Below are 15329 nucleotides of genomic sequence, written 5' to 3'. Positions count from 1 at the left end.
AAAGCTTTTCCCCCACCCTACATGTGCGTCTCTGGGCTTCGAACCTGGTTCCTTGAGGTTGGTAGCATTTGCGTTGCATTGGATAAGCTCCTGCAACTCCCCCTTCTCTTCACTATTATGTCTTCACTCCCTCGTTCACTAGAACATTCAAAGCAATTTCAATCATGTCTGGAAAGTAAGTGTTCTCGGAATATTATTAGTTCCTCATGAAAATTTATTCTAAGGTTGGGGGTGGGCACCAAAACTTTCCTGAATCTGAATTGAGTAATTAAACCTTCCTGGAGAAAAAAAATACAGAAGCCTAGAAGCTGTAACTGGGTGGAGAATTATACTCGCAGCCGCTGACTGAGACCTTTGTCTTCTTATTTTATTTTTATTAAATTTGTGGATAGATACAGAGAGAAATTGAGAGAGAAGGGAGAGATGGAGAGAGAGAGAGAGAGAGACCTGTATCACTGCTTCACTGCTCATGAAGCTTCCCCCAAAGGTAGGGACCAGAACTTTGAACCAGGTGTGCCACCATCCAGGACCTGAAACCCTTGTTTTAAGAATATAGTGTCCCGTGGTCCAGGAGATGGCACAGTGGCTAAGGCACTAGACTCTCAAGCATGAGGTCCTGAGTTCAATCCCCAGCAGCACATATACCAGAGTGATTTCTGGTTCTTCCTCTCTCTCTCTCTCTCTCCTCCTATCTTTCTCATTAATAAATAAAATCTTAAAAAAAGAATATAGTGTCCCATCAAATCCATTTATATAAAATATATGACTAAGAATCCAATCTGGTGGTGGGAACTGGAGTTGTACCCCTGTTACCTTACAGTCTTGTTACATTTCTTAATCATTATCAAATCACTAATAAAAAATTAAAAACAAGAATCAACTTGCTAATGCACAAAGCATGTGGTGGCTTAAGTATGTCAGTAATGCAAAGCAGACTCTTGAACTTATTGAACTCTTCTTTTTAAAAAATATTTATTTATGTTCCCTTTTGTTGCCATTGTTGTAGTTATTATTGTTGTTGTTATTGATGTCATCCTTGTTGGATCAGACAGAGAGAAACGGAGAGAGGAGGGGAAGACAGAGAGGGGGAGAGAAAGACAGACTCCTGCAGACCTGCTTCACCGCCTGTGAAGCGACTCCCCTGCAGGTGGGGAGCCGGGGGCTCGAACCGGGATCTTTACACCGGTCCTTACTGAACTCTTCTCTTAAGCACATCTGCTGTCCACAAAAGAAAAGGAATGTTTATGAGTTTCATGTAATCTCAGTGATACCCACCTGTTGTTAAAATTTCGGATGCTCTTGCCGGCCGGGTTGGCTTGCTTCACGGTGGTGAACAGAGACGCGGAGACAGTGGCTGGGCAGGGCAGCTGTATTTCTTTATTCAGGAACAACGATTCATAAACTAAGACAAACTAATCACCAAACAGAACTCTGCTGTCTCTTTGCGGCGGCGCAAGCACTCTCTCTTTTTCTCTGGAACTCAGGAACCCAGGAACTCAGTCTCTCTGGCACTCTCTCTTACTCTGTAACCCTGAAACTCTCGAACTCAGGAACTCAGGAACTCTGGCACTCTCGAACTCAGGAACCCTCTCTCTTACTCTCGAACTCAGAAACTCTCGCACTCTCGCACTCTCGAACTCCGGAACTCAGGAACTCGGTCACTGGGGAACTCAGGAACTCTCGGACTCCGGAACCCTCTCCCAGGGTCCCTTGGGGCGGGGCCAAGCAGGCCCGCGAAATTAACAGGACTCATCCAATTCTCTTGGAGGGGGAGGGCTAGAACAAGCCAATGTAAAGCATACAATTCCCCCTTTTCTTTTTAACTAAATGACTATAGTATCAAGGGTGTGGGGTGAACAGAAACATATATAACCAAAACCAGCATGTTGCCAAGGGAAGGCCTGAGGGGGCCATATCTGAAAAAAAAAAACATTTCTTGCCTCTGGGGGGCTACTTGCCTCGACGGGCATTTGCATGGGGGCGGGGAACGGCCTAGGGTCCCAAAGGCAGCTGGCTGCAACTTACTTACTATGAAACAAAACTTGTTATTAGCATATCTACTGCACGATCTAACATTTCTAATAGAGAAGGAATTTGAGACTTTTACATATCAACAACGTCTTTTAACCTTTTGTTACACCCATTCAAGATGGAGACACACCCTAGGTGTGGGCCGGAGAGGAAACCTCAGGCATGAGAATAATTAGCATAGCCATTGTGCGATCTACCATTTCTAATAGAGAAGGTAGTGTTTTACATATCAACAAGTCTATTTAACCTTTTGTTTAGACCAACTTAGTTGAAATATATTGACTGTTAACTAATTTTTACCTCAGACTTTAAATGTAAGTTAATTTTTTTTTTATGAGAATTATATTGAAAACCTTTTTACATTTAACTTTGACTAGTAAGAATTTAGCCTTAAAGCTACTGTTTACCAAACTTTAAACATACACATAAACATGGTCATTAATACACAAGGAGAGAAACCTTTGTTACGAAGACATGTCATTTTAAACACGAATTTAAGTCTGTACTGTCTTAGTTGTTGGGGGGGGTTCACCATCCGGAGGTGGCTTCCCGCGCAGCTCCACTTCTAGGAATTGCAGGTTGCGATCTCTGCACAAATCTCTGCGTACTCCAGCTTGTCTGCCTTCAGACCGGACCGGCGGCTGGAGATCTCGTGTGCCCAGTTTCGGCAGGGAGCCCGGGGGTCCGGGAGGCCCGGGATGGTTCCAGAATTCATAGAAAGAGGGCAGGCAGGCCAGCTTTGCAGAAGGCGTGGGCCTAGATTCTCAGGGGTGGCGGCCATGATGGGCCGCCGCGGCCCTGCCCCATGGCCCTGCCATGTCTGCTGCCCTGCTCGCAGTGGCCGAGCAGCGTGGAGGGATCACGCGTCCAGTGCCCTGCGCCACGCGGTGGAGAGCCGGCTCCTGTGGGCTGGCCTCGGGCTCTAGCGTGGAGGCATCGGGCTCTTGTGTGTTGGCATAGGGCTCCAGCATGTTGGCATTGGGCTCCTGGGGCTTTTGTGTGCTGGCGTCGGCCTCCTGCGGGCTGCGGGGCTGCCGGGCTGCGGTGCGCGGGGTTGTCTGGGTGCAGCCAGCTGGCTGGCTGTTTGACCAGGTGGAAACAGCAGCTCCGCGCCTCGCCTCCCGCCCGCTGGCTCTTCCCGCTGGCTGTTGTGAGTTCGCCCGAGCGAGTGGAAACCACAGAGTGGTCCAGAGATAAATGTTCCAGAAACAGCAAAACAGTCTCGTGAAGAAAGAGCAGAGGCCTTTGGAGATCTCTTCACAAGCAGAAGAGAAGGCCATCGTGCATAGGTAGCCAAATTGTCTTTACTTATCTGAGAGATGCGCAGGTCAGGTCCACGTGGGCGCCATTTGTTGTTAAAATTTTCAGAGGCTCTGGCCGGGCTGGCTTCACGGCGGGTAACAGAGACGCGGAGACAACGGCTGGGCAGGGAAGCTGTATTTCTTTATTCAGGAACAACGATTCATAAACTAAGACAAACTAATCACCAAACAGAACTCTGCTGTCTCTTTGCGGCGGCGCAAGCACTCTCTCTTTTACTCTGGAACTCAAGAACCCTCTCCCTTACTCTCGAACTCAGAAACTCTCGCACCCTCGCACTCTCGAACTCCGGAACTCAGGAACTCTGTCACTCTGGCACTCTCTCTTACTCTGTAACCCTGAAACTCTCGAACTCAAGAACTCAGGAACTCTGGCACTCTCGAACTCATGAACTCTCGGACTCCGGAACCCTCTCCCAGGGTCCCCTGGGGCGGGGCCAAGCAGGCCCGCGAAATTAACAGGACTCATCCAATTCTCTTGGAGGGGGAGGGCTAGAACAAGCCAATGTAAAGCATACGACACCCACCCTTGGAGACTTGGAAACCAAGATGGTGGTCACTTCTTCTCAGGCATGTAGGTTTCCCTGAGACTCTGGAGAGGAGAGAAACAGGAAGCAGATGTGAAGCATGGCAGGGAGGGGCTGGGTGGTGGCACGTCTGGCTCCATGTTCACATGACCGTGCACAAGGTCTCGGCTTCAAGCCCCTGCTCCCCATCTGTGGGTGGGGAGGGGAGGGAAGTTTCACAAGTGGGGAAGCGCGGCTGCAGGTGTCTCTTCTTGTCCCTAACTATCTTCCTCTCCCCTCTCAATTTCTTTCTGTCCTATCAAATGGGGGGGGGGGGAGCATGGAATGGAAAGATGTCGGGGAATGACAAGTCTGCACAAGAACTATGTCAGGGTTGGCTCTTGATGAAAACCCAGAGCCTTCTGGGAGAGAGCACTGAGGCTCTCTGGTGAGTAACTGATTGCCTCTCTGTCACTCCTAAGTCCTTCCCATACAGGGGCTCCATGTCATGGGCACCTTCTAGTCTCCTGAGGCTGAAACAGAAGTACCTTTTGAGACAATCTGACTTCCCTAGGAGTCTTTGCCAAGCAGTGAGATGAAACAAGGGATGGGTTACAGGATGTCCGAGCAAGACAGGCAGACTTTTCCCAGTGGCGTTCTGCACTTGTGTCTTTCATTCTGTCGTAAGCAATTTGGGACGCCAAAGATCCTTTTCATTTGGGAAACCCTGCACACACTTTCTCCTTGGCGTGTGCCAGGCTGTCTCCACCAGACCCAAACCAGTCTCCTAGATGTCCTTGACCTCAGGGACAATAGCCTATGTCTAGTCTCTGTTGTCAGTGCCAGGTCCCTGCTACTTCTAACTCAAGTAATAACCCTTTTATTAGATAACGATAACAAATATCTTATTTTTAAAATGGAGGCATTATGAGCATAGAAAAAAAAATTTCGAATTCAATTCCTGGTAGTGTGTAGTCACTCTCACTTCCAATATAGAACCTCCTACCAGCAAGTGCCATCACCGATGAGTCTTGTTATAATACCATGGAGATTCCGGTAGGGGCACACCTGGTTGAGCGCACACGTTATAATACACAAGGGCCCGAGTTCAAGCCCCCGGGACCGCAGCGGGAAAGTTTCATGAATGGTGAAGCAGGGCTGAAGGTGTCTCTCTTTCTCTCTCCTTCTCTATCCCTCCCCCACCCCGCTTCTAGATTTCTGGCTATCTCTATCAAATAAATAAAGGTAGCAAACAATTTTTTAAAAATAGTAAAACTGTGGTGTCAACCTTTAGCAGGGCAGAGGTGCGGGGCTCCTTTGTGATTTATACATGTCTCAGAAGTTGCAAGTTTTCTGGGATTCCCATCAAGCACTCCAAACTCCCGGGAATGTGGTCTCCATAAGCAAGTACTGTAGGCAGCTCCAAAGAAGGTGTTTGGCTCATGTTGAGGCTGTGAATGTCCTTTGTATGTGTTCCATCAGCCCAGCCGGCAAGGCAGCAGCCAGAAAAGGACCACTTGATCTCCCATAATCAGAGCAAAAGCAGGTCTGCCAAGAGCCACGGCTCCTGTGAAACAAGACCTTAAAGCTGGAGAAGAAGAGAAAATGTGATCCAAACACAGCAGATGCCGCTGTAAACAGCAGCTACCGCAACGGGAACAAATCGCGAAGAAACTAAAATGCGGGGGCGGCATTAATATCTGCACAAGATCCTGTGGAAGCAGAAGCCGCAGTGCAGAAAATCAGATCAGTGATGCAGAGAATGAATTCCAGGCCTCCCAGAATTCAGAGGAGAGAAGAAAAAGAACAGAGAGATGAAAGCGGCCAGAAATAGCATGCTAGCTATGGAAAGTTGAGAAAAGGCATCAGTTTGAGAAGCTTAAACGTTTTCAGTTAAAAGACAGCTAGCATAAAAGTAGCAATCAAAGGGGCCAGGCAGTGGTGCACCTGGTTAAGTACACACACTACAGTGCGCAAGGACCTGGGTTCAAGTCCTTAGTCTCCAGGGGGAAAGCTTCACGAGTGGTGAAGCAGGGTGGCAGGTGTCTCTGTCTCAACCTCTCCCCTCTCAGTTTCTCTCTGTCGCTATCCAATAATAAATTTAACAAATAAAAAAGTAAGAATCAGAGGCACATTGAAAAAAACCTTTCCCAAACTGTAAAAACAAGTGGGACTCCCTGTTTTCTAAAGCATTCACATTTTACATTTTATTTTACTAGAGCACTGTTCAATGCTGGCATATGAAGATGTGAGGGATTGAACCTGAGACCTTGGAAGCTCGGGTATGAGAGTCTCTTTGCGTAACCATTATGCTATCTCCCTCACCCAAATATTCAAAAAAGAAAATTCTTTAAATACTTTTAAATGGACGGCAAATTTGCAAACATAGAATTCCCGAATGTCCTTTTACCCAGTTTCCCTGATGTTAACATTTTCTGTAACCATGGTACATTTGTCAAAAGTAAAAAAAAAAAAAAAAAAAAATTGGCATTGGTTCTAAACCGCAGACTTTATGCAGATTTCACCAGGTTTTTGCACTAATGTTCTCTTTCTGTTCCAGGATCCAATCCAGGATTCCACCTAGCACTTTGCATGTGTATTTTTATAAAAATCGAATCGGTTTGGGCTGTTTGGAAAAAGCCTTCCAGCTTCCTGGGTCTCTGATTTTTTTTTTTCACCACTGAGTTTACCCCCTAGTCCCCAAATTTGAGGCACACTGAGGCTTTAGAACTTCAGTTACCAATGACTTTATTCTCTGTAAACTCTGCTCTCTCAGAGACCTTGTGTCATGGGCTTTTAGTTCTAGTCCCAGCACCCTCTCATCTGGGCTGCTCCCCATCACCCTTGGGGAAGGAGACCATCACTTGGCTTTTTCCTGAAATTCTCTGCTGTTTCATATCCTGGCTGAAAAGATAACTGAGGTTGAGAAAAGTCAAAGGAAAATGAAAAAAGTTAAAGCCATTTTTATTTGCACTCAATTCTGTATGCCTCCTTCTTCTCCTTGGCAAATGTTAGACCCCTTGGGAAAGTCACTACTTTTGTTTCACCAAAGAGAAGACTTTTATGGTTGTATCTAGGGAGACGTCTGTTGGGTATTGCTGCCCGGATCAGACTTCCAGCCTCACCTGGCTAGGAATCAGCCTGCTGTCCAGAGTTGAGCACATTTCAGTACGTCTGTTCATGCTCACAGAATCAGATCACAACACCGGTGTGTTAATTTTTAATGAGCGATGCATACACCTGACAGGCGAATCTGTCTTTGCTTGAACCTGACTAGCAGGATTATCAGTAGGTACTTGGTGAGTACAGAAGCAGAAGAATAGAGTTACAGAATCTGAAAACTTAATGGCTTCAGGCTATGAGAAAAAAAAAAAAAAAGAGTTCTCATTTCCCTCCCTAAGAACCAACCTGTCTGGTAGCTTAAGTTCTTACGGAAGTTGGATGGGCCCTCAGCTTTGCGTCCTATTTGGACATCTTTTCTTTTCAGCCCACAGCTGACTAATCCTTTAGCTCATGTCTACAATATTTAAAAAAATATTTTTATTTATTTATTATTGGATAGAGATAGAGAGAAATTGAGATGGGGGGGCAGGAAGATAGAGAGGGAGAAAACAGAGAGACACCTGCAGCCCTGCTTCACCACTTGTAAAGCTTTCCTCCTGCAGGTGGGAACCGGGGGTTTGAACCTGGGTCCTTGCTCACTGTAATGTGAGCACTTAACCAGATGTGTGCCGCTTCCTGGCCCCCGCAATCTTTATATAGAAATGAACATTTTTCTTGTCTTATAAATTTTTTTTTTTTAGGCAGGGAAGATAGGATAATGATTACACAAGCACAAAGGAAATTTTCATGCATGTGCCTCCAAAGTCCCAGGTTCAATTCCCTGCAGAACCATATTAAGCCAGAACTGAACAACGAACGCTGTAGTCTCTCTCTCTCTCTCTTTAAGTGTTTATTGATCTATTGGGTAGAGACAGAGAGAAATTGAGAGGGGGAGACAGAGACAGAGAGGAAGAGTAACAGAGAGAGACACCTGCAACCCTGCTTCACTACTCGTGAAGCCTCCCCCCTGCAGGTGGCAACCAGGGGCTTGAACCTGGGTCCTTGTCATTGTAATGTGAGCACTTAACCAAGTGCACCACCGCCTGGTCCCTCTCTGTATATTTCTCTGTGTATCTCACTTAAAGTATAACAAATAGAATATACTTTTCAATTCTATATTTTCTTCATTAGTGATTTAAGTGTTTTACAAAATCATAAGGTCTCCAGAGTATTTTCACATTCACATGTAAGGTGTGTAAGTCACCATATCCTTTCCCCAAGTTCTGTGCCCCCAACCCCCCCCCCCAACTACCTTAGTTCTCACTAAATCCAAGAGACAGTTTGGTTACAATAACTTTATGCCAGTTCATTGGTTTTAGTCCACTTTATTACACATATGAGAGAGACCACGTGGGGTTTCTCTTCATCTCTCTGTTTTTCTTTGCACAATCATCTCCAGTTCTGGTCATTCTTTTCTAGGTGATTTCATCTCATTCTTTTTGACTCCAAGCAACTTTATATTGAATATATTTCCTTCCCACAGCTGTACTTTTTATTTTTTTTATTTTACAATTTTGATTGTTGTATGCTTTACATTGGGTTGTTCTAGTTCTCCCCCCCCCAAGAGAATTGGATCAGTCCAGTTAGTTTCACAGGCCGCTTGGCCCCGCCCCTGGGAACCCCGAGAGAGGGTTTCAGAGTTCCAGAGTTCCAGAGTTGGAGAGTTGGAGAGTTGCAGAGAGAGAGTGCTTGGCGCCGCCGTGAGAAAGAGGCAGCACAGTTCTGTTTGGTGATTAGTTTGGTTTAGTTTATGAATCATTGTTCCTGAGTAAAGAAATACAGCTTCCCTGCCCAGCCGTATGTCTCTGGTCGTCTCTGTTACCCGCCCGTGAAGCTAGCCCGGCCGGCTAGAGCTTCCGAATTTTTAACAACATTTGATATCACTCTATTAAGGGGAAAATGTTGATTTACAGGCTTTTTGTTGTCACGGACCCAATAGGTATCAGTACATTTCACCAAACCATATTTTATTTTTTGAAAAATTTTTATTGTCTTTATTTATTGCATAGAGACAGCCAGAAATTGAGAGGAAGGGGGAGAGAGAGAGAGAGAGAGAGAGAGAGAGCTGCAGTCCTGCTTCACCACTCGTGAGACTTTCTCCCTGCAGGTGGAGACTGGGGGCTTGAACCCAGGACCTTGCTCATTATAACATGTGTGCTCAACCAGGTGTGCCACCACCCCACCCCTCAAACCATTTTCTTCCCCTCTAAGACACTAGAGCCCCAACCTCCTCACCCCCACACTCCGGCCTTAAGAGCAGGGACCTGCACAAGAATCCTGGTTTGAGCCCCCAGCTCCCTACCTGCGGAATGTGGGGTGGTGATTGGCTTCATGTGTGGTGAAGCAGGTCCAAAGGTGTCTATATTTCTCTCCCCACCCCCGCCCCGTCTTCCCCTCCTCTCTAAATTTCTCTCTGGTCTGTCCAATAAATAAAATGGAAAAAATAGCCACCAGGAGCAGTGGATTCCCCATTGATAACCATGGAGATGAAAGAAAAAGAGAGCTGGGAGGGGAAGGGAGAGAGAAGAGAGGGGAGAGGGGAGAGGGGAGAGGGGAGAGGGGAGAGGGGAGAGGAGAGGAGAGGAGAGGAGAGGAGAGGAGAGGAGAGGAGAGGAGGTATGAGCCAGAGAGCTAGGATCCAAATACTTTCTTGCAGGTTCCTGCACAGAACTCTGAGAATTCTATATCCAAGTTCAGTCTTCTGGGTTGTCATAAAGGGTTTTTGTTTTGTTTTTCTCCATTTGCCAAGGTCAGCAAATCACGTATATTTCATTTAGCAGTTTGTTGTGAGGTATTTAGACAAGCAGTTTGGGGGGTGTCCAGACTGTCCTTTTGTTCTGGTAGCTCAAGTCTGTAGGGCGAGGCAGCTTTCCAATAACCACCCTCGCCCTCCTCCCTTTTTTGCACATGTAGGCCTGGGGTTCCCCCCACACCCACCCCATTGCAAAAAGCCCTCTGCAGACAGGCCCTTCTTGAATCGTGCTATTTTGAGCAGACCATCTGTTTCCTGTTGGGACCCTGACTGACTAAGCAGGTGTTTCAGGCAGAAGGAAGAAGAGCATGTGAAAGCCAATCCCCCCAAAAAAATACATACAGAACACACATTCAATTCCTCATGTACACCTTTCAGTTCTTTGCGAGCTATTAGTTATACATGGCAAGGTGAATAAAGATACCAGAAGAGGTAGGAGGGCAGAGTTCCTTCCTTCCTTCCTTCCTTCCTTCCTTCCTTCCTTCCTCCCTCTTCCTTCCTTCCTCCCTCTTCCTTCCTTCCTTCCTTCCTTCCTTCCTTTCTTTCTTTCTTTCTTTCTTTCATTCTTTCTCTCCTTTCCTTTCCTTTCCTTTCTTCCTTCCTTCCTTTTTTTCTATTTTTTATTGGATACGACAAAGTAAAATTGAGAGGAAGAGAGAAAGATAGACACCTAAGGACCTGCTTCCCACTTGTGAAGTGATCCCCTCCCCCCTGCAGTTGGGGAGTCGGGGACTCGAACCGGGATCCTTACGCTGGTCCTTGTGCTCTGTGCCATGTGCGCTTAACCTGCTGTGCAAACACCCAGCTCCCAATATAGTTATCTTTTTAAAGGTGTGCAAATCAGTCTCCTGCTCAGGAACTCTCAGTGGAAAATATCCCCTTCTGCTGCCTACAAGTGAAGTTGAACTCCTGAAAGAGATATTAATTGGCTTTTAGGAGCTTCCTGGTCCTCTCTCCAGCTATGCTGTCTCTGGCCTCTCCAAAGATCCAGGCAACTCCAGCGTTCAGTCACTGAACAGCCTCGATGCTCAAATGACTTCTCTACCCCAAGTACATAGACTCTTCTGTATCTGCACTATTCCACAACTCCTTTTGTTCGAAATGCTCTTTCCCGATTCCCTTTCTGTTAAAACCCTATTCAGCCTTCAAAGTCAGCTCCTATCTCCTTCATCAAAATTCCTCATATCTGTCCAGCCAGTAGACCCTGGCACATGGACACTGAATAGTAAACACGAGTGCGTTCTGACCTCTGCTGTGCTAAGGAGATCAGACACATGTTTGTTTTTTCTTTTTTATGTTAGAAATATTGAGTTTATAGAGTTTTCTTTTTTTTAATTTTTTATTTAAAAAATGGAAACATTGACTAAGCCATAGGATAAAAGGGGTACAACTTTGCACAATTCCCACCACCAGATCTCCGTATCCCATCCCCTCCCCTGATAGCTTTCCTATTCTTTATCCCTCTGGGAGTATGGACCCAGGGTCATTGTGGGATGCAGAAGGTGGAAGGTCTGGCTTCTGTAATTGCTTCCCCGCTGAACATGGGCGTTGACAGGTGGATCCATACTCCCAGCCTGTTTCTCTCTTTCCCTAGTGGGGCAGGGCTCTGGGGAAGCAGGGCTCCAGGACACATTGGTGGGGTTGTCTGTCCAGGGAAGTCTGGTTGGCATCATGGAGGCATCTGGAACCTGGTGGCTGAAAAGAGAGTTAACATGCAAAGCCAAACAAATTGTTGAGGGTGAGGGTGGATGTTCAGCCTTATGGGGGGGGGGGGGAGATGGGATGGGACACAGTCTTTTGGTGGTGGGAATGGTGTTTATGTACACTCCTATTAATTTGTAGTCATATAAATCACTATTTGAGTAATATGAGAGGGAAAATTGATTGAATGTCTCAAACTTTTAAAAAATTAATTAATTAATTCTCTTTTGTTGCCCTTGTTTTTTATTGTTGTAGTATTATTGTTGTCATCGTTGTTGGATAGGACAGAGAGAAATGGAGAGAGGAGGGGAAGACAGAGAAGGGGAGAGAAAGATAGACACTTACAGACCTGCTTCACCGCCTGTGAAGCGACTCCCCTGCAAGTGGGGAGCCGGGGGACTGGAACTGGGATCCTTATGTGGGTCCTTGCGCTTGTGCCGCGTGCGCTTAACCCACTGCACTACCGCCCAACTTCTTGTCTCAAATTTTTTTTTAATATTTATTTTATTTATTTATTCCCTTTTGTTGCCCTTGTTGTTTTATTGTTGTAGTTATTATTGTTGTTGTCGTTGTTGGATAGGACAGAGAGAAATGGAGAGAGGAGGAGAGAAAGATAGACACCTGCAGACCTGCTTCACCACCTGTGAAGCGACTCCCCTGCAGGTGGGGAGCCGGGGTTCGAACTGGGATCCTTATGCCGGTCCTTGTGCTTTGCGCCACCTGCGCTTAACCCGCTGTGCTACAGCCCGACTCCCCTGTCTCAAACTTTTTAAAGCACAGACTGAGTCTTTTTAATACATAGGCTGAGTCTTTGATATGTTGATTCTCTTAAAAGCTTAGTCCAGGGAGAACAGAAGCAACCAGTGGCACAGCTATATACAAATAATGTCAAAGGACATAAATTATGGTGATGGTGTGTATGATACAGCAAATCCTAACAAAGGAATTTTTCAAAGTTAACCCAATTGCCAAATAATGTGATTATAGCAATAACTATCTATTGTCTTCTTAAACCCTAAGACAGCAGGAACCTCCCACTTCCTCTATCGAGCCTATATTTCCCTAGTCCTGGGACCTCTAGGGTGGGGCTCACTTTCCTGCATGCTTCTTTCAATTCATACCAAATGATATTGCATCCGCCGATCCCAACCTAATCAACGCAATGAGTACCACCTCAGCATGCTTCACCTCAGACTGTGTCCAGAGACGTCAGGCATGGAATGTCAACACTTCACCCTCACTACTCTGGTGAGACCTTTCCTTTCATAGGATTCTCTAATTCCATTCCAGGAGGTTCACTTCCTAACAAAGTCACAAAACCTAGATATGGACCAGGTCCCATAAGATAGAGCATATGTTCACATGTATCCATAAATTAGGGCAAAATATATACCTGAAAGCAAAAGTACACAATAGTCTGTAGTGAGTCAGTATCAATTTCATAATGAAATAGTGTCTACTTAGACTTAGATACCCTCCTCACCTACTTCCTATTACAGTTCTGTCACTCACTCCAAAGCTAACCTTAGTAAAGCAAGGACTGCAGAAGCTGAATAAGGGCAAGAGACTGGCATACTTTAACGATGACTCTTTAGTCACTATCAGGACATCCCATCAGCGGGGGCCCTAATCGGGGAGTCCTGAGATTCCCAAACAGACTTGATGGGCCTAGACCTCGAATAAATCCCTCTCGCCATTGTTACTGGTCATCTCTATCAGGAACAACACAATAGACCCCTTTGTGGCCCCCATAGGACCTTGCCCTCAACTTGGATTAACAATGGTAGAGAATGTTCCATCCTCCAAAGGGAGGATAGACAACATACTCTAAGCTACACCTCAGGAAGATGGGCCCTGATTGGGGCAGCCTGGAATGTCCTACTCATGACCACAGAATGTGAGCTCATATCTACAGGGATGCAGAGGTCACATAGCTGAATATGGACCCCAGATCACATCAAATCATTGGGGTTTACAGTCAACATATTTATACCCCTTCCCCATATTAAGGAGCTACTCTCTTCCCTGGTCCAGCTTTCTGGTCCTTTTTCCAGCCATGACATCATCTTCCCAGACAATAACTTGGATCCACTGGCATATCAGATTCCAGGCTCAGGGGAAAAAAGAAAAAGAAAAAAAAAAAAAAAAAAACTAGAATAGCCACAGGCCCTTTGGAATAAACTAAAATATGCCGACTAGCTATCTACACAATGGAGGACGCAGCCCCCCAACTCTTCATCTGCACTATTCCAGCCCTTAGGTCCATGATTGGTCAGACACATACTTCTTTGTGCCATAAATATGCATGAACATTTATGGTTACCTCTACTGTGCCAGGCCCGCATGAGCATAGGAGTTGAAACCAGAGGAGATCAGGCGTGTTCAGCGTGGTATGGCCATAGATGAGGCTGGAATCTAGGTGTCCTCCAAGACCTATGGAGGTGATTAGGGACACTGCCCCCTACAGTTCCACATAGTAGGTGAGGTGGCATGAACCAAGGTATCCACAGGCAGCCATAAGTCAAAAAGGACGAGCTGTAAGTCTGGTTATCAGCTCTTTCTTTCTCTCTGTCTTTCTTTCTTGTCTTTCTTTCTTTCTTTCTTTCTTTCTATCCATATTTCTTTCTCTCTTTCTTTCTTTCCTTCCTTCTCTCTTTTTCTTCCCAAGAGATAGGAAAATTTTAATAAATTACATAGCTAAGCTTCTATACTCATCACATTCTAACAATAATTCTTTATTTTATTTTATTAGTTTTTTTATTAGTGATTTAATAATGATCAACAAAATTGTATGTTAACAGGGGTACAATTCCACACAGTTCTCACCACCAGAGTTCCATGTACCATCCCCTCCATTGGAAGCTTCCCTCTTCTTTATCCCTCTGGAATATGGACCAAAAGATCTTTATGGGGTGCAGAAGATGAATGGTCTGGACATGGGCTTTGGCAGGTGGATCCATACCCCTGAGCCTGTTTCTATCTTTCTCTAGTGGGGTAGGTCTCTGGGGAGGTGGGGTTTCAGGACACATTAGTGGGGTCATCTGCCCAGGGAATTCAGGTTGGCATCATGGTAGCATCTGCAACTTGGTAGCTGAAAAAGCATTAAGATATAAAGCAGAACAAACTTTTAATAATCAGGAATATAAAGGTTAGAATAGAATAGATGAAACTAGAGGCATTCATGTTACAAGAAACTAAGAAGTCTATTTCAGGTATATTCCGAGGGGCCCATGACTTCAGTAATTTTTGCCTGAGCCTGACAGCTAGCATGCAGGTGGGCTAAAACTACTGTCTGGGAAGATGGTGTTAGAATTGGGAGTAGGACTAAAGAGAATGAAAGATTGGGACTTGAGGCAAATGACTAAGTCTGGCCTCGTGAGGGAACCAGTGAAAGGCAGCTCATAGTGAATCAGCCACATTCGGGGATTAGTCTGTTTTGGGAGCTTACAGGCCTTACAACAGAAATTGACTAAGAGCTTGATGTACAATATTTTATTTCAATCTCAGAACACCTTTGATAGAGGTGTTACTAATCAGACCTAATTTTATTTTATTGTTTTAAGTTTCTTTTTAAATTTTTTTTAGTATCTTTATTTATTTATTGTAAAAAGACAGCCAGAATTTGATAGGAAGGAGGAGATAGAGAAGAAGAGAGAGAGAGGGCCTGTGTGTGTGTGTGGGCTAGATAGCATAATGATTATGCAAAGAGACTCTGATGCCTGAGTCTCCAGACTCCCAGGTTCAATTCCCTCCACCATCATAAACCAGAGCTGAGCAGTGCTCTGGTAAAAATAAAATAAAATAAAATAAAATAAAGTAAAAAGGAAGAAAGAAAATGTAGATGATAGATAGACAGACAGACAGACAGAGACACCTGCAGCTTCACTGCTTCTTGAAGCTTTCCCCCTGCAGGTGTTT

This window comes from Erinaceus europaeus, chromosome 17, assembly GCF_950295315.1.
Source record: "Erinaceus europaeus chromosome 17, mEriEur2.1, whole genome shotgun sequence".
In the NCBI taxonomy this organism is placed as follows: Eukaryota; Metazoa; Chordata; class Mammalia; order Eulipotyphla; family Erinaceidae; genus Erinaceus; species Erinaceus europaeus.
The sequence above is the reverse complement of the archived record's forward strand: the minus strand, read 5'-3'. Positions refer to the sequence as shown.